Below are 2,628 nucleotides of genomic sequence, written 5' to 3' on the forward strand. Positions count from 1 at the left end.
TATACACTCTACACTGAGCTTACACCACACACTGAGTATACACTCTACATTAAACTTAACTACACACTGAGTATACACTCTACACTAACTTTACACTACACACTGAATATACACTCTACACTAACTTTACACTACACACTGAATATACACTCTACACTAAATTTACACTACACACTGAATATACACTCTACACTAAACGTACACTACACACTGAGTATACACTCTACACTAAGCTTACACTACACACTGAATATACAATCTACTCTAAGCTTACACTACACACTGAGTATACACTCTACACTAGCTTACACCACACACTGAGTATACACTGTGCAATAAATTTACACTACACACTGAATATACACTCTACAATAATCTTACACTGCACACTGACTATACACTGTGCAATATATTTACACTACTCACTGAGTATACACTCTACAATAAGCTTACACTACACGATGAATATACACTCTACACTAACTTACACTACACACTATATATACACTCTACACTAAACTTACATTACATACTGAATATACACTCTAAACTTAGCTTACACTACACACTGAATATCCACTCTACACTAAGCTTACACTACACGATGAATATACACTCTACACTAACTTACACTACACACTATATATACACTCTACACTAAACTTACATTACATACTGAATATACACTCTACACTAAGCTTACACTATACACTGAATATATACTCTACACTAGCTTACACTACACACTGAATATACACTAAGCTTACACTACACACTGAATATACACTCTACACTAAGCTTACACTACACACTGAATATGCACTCTACACTAAGCTTACACTACACACTGAATATACACTCTATATTAAGTTCGCATGGTACACTTCGGTTATGCTGGACATTAAACCTATACTGTATACTAAGTTTACACTGTACACCAGCGTACACTGTACATTAAACCTACATGTAACACAACATTTAAATTATATACTATCAGTCTATATTGCACAACAAGAATACACTGTAAAACCACCGCGGTGGCTTAAAGGTTAAAGCGTTCGCTCCGCAGGCGGAATGCCGGGATTCGAATCCCGGTCGCGACAGACCTAAGTCGTTAAAACAGTTAGTGACAGTTCCATCGCCAAACGCTCGGCATCAGGTGTGAATGTCACAGCCTCGGAGATGACCTTAAAAAAGAATGTCCCGTGTCACAGTAGGTGTGGCACGCTAAAGAATCCTTACTGCTCAAAGGCCGTAAGCGCCAAGCAAAGGCCTAAATTTGAAGCCCTTCACCGGTCTTGGTGACGTCTCAATATGAGTGAGAAACTTTCGAGAGAGACGTTGAACAAGATACCATCAATCAATCAAACAATCAATCATACACTATAAACAAAGTTTACATACAACACCAAGGAAACACTGTACACAAAGTTGACAAAAACACTGATGTTTACATTGTACAATAAGTTTACAGTCTACAATGTACACAAATCTAACACTAAACACTATTACACAGTACATTTTAAAGATTACACTATGCATTAAGCTTACACAGTACACTACACTGTGTACTAACTTTATACTGTACACTATCATTACACTGTACACTAACACTACACTGTGCACTAACTTTATACTGTACACTAACATTACACTGTAAACTAACATTACACTGTACATTAACATTATGCTGTGCACTAACATTATACTGTAAACTAACATTACACTGTACACTAACATTACACTGTACACTAATATTTTACTGTACACTAACATTACACTGTACAATAACATTATACTGTACACTAACATTATACTGTACACTAAGATTATACTGTACACTAATATTACATTGTACGCTAATATTATGCTGTACACTAACATTACACTGTACACTAACATTACACTGTACACTAACATTATACTGTACACTAATATTACATTGTACGCTAATATTATGCTGTACACTAACATTACACTGTACACTAACATTACACTGTACACTAACATTACAATGTACACTAACATTATACTGTACACTAATATTATACTGTACAATAACATTATACTGTATACTAACATTATACTGTACACTAACATTACCCGGTACACTTACATTACACTGTACACTAACATTACACTGTACACTAACATTACACTGTACATTTGATTTACACTTTACCGGTAAATTTGTGATGTGCTATTACTTTTAGAATAGTATATACATTGTATTGTAATGATAGAATACGTAATACATTATCTACTTTCGGTAAAAGTTTGAAATTAACGATCATACGCCTATAGGAATCAATTGTATCCACGTTTCTCAAAAAGTCATACAGGATCGCGATGATAATATTTAAGATAACAATAATTATCCTGAAGATTGAGATTAAAGATTAAATCATACAAGGCCCAATCGCTCGTTCTTCCTGTGGGAGGACGCGTGGTATAAAGAGGGAACATTGGAGATGGTGCGGTACAGGTAGTGTGCTGCAGCAAAGACGAAATCCTTTGAGAAGAAGCAGAAAATGAAGGTTTGTGTATTCTAATGATGCAGCTGTGCTAACTTTTTATTCATAATCAGTCACGTAGTGAAAAATCCCTGGGTTGATAAACCCGTACCTT

The sequence above is a fragment of the Ostrea edulis genome, chromosome 6, assembly GCF_947568905.1.
Source record: "Ostrea edulis chromosome 6, xbOstEdul1.1, whole genome shotgun sequence".
In the NCBI taxonomy this organism is placed as follows: domain Eukaryota; kingdom Metazoa; phylum Mollusca; class Bivalvia; order Ostreida; family Ostreidae; genus Ostrea; species Ostrea edulis.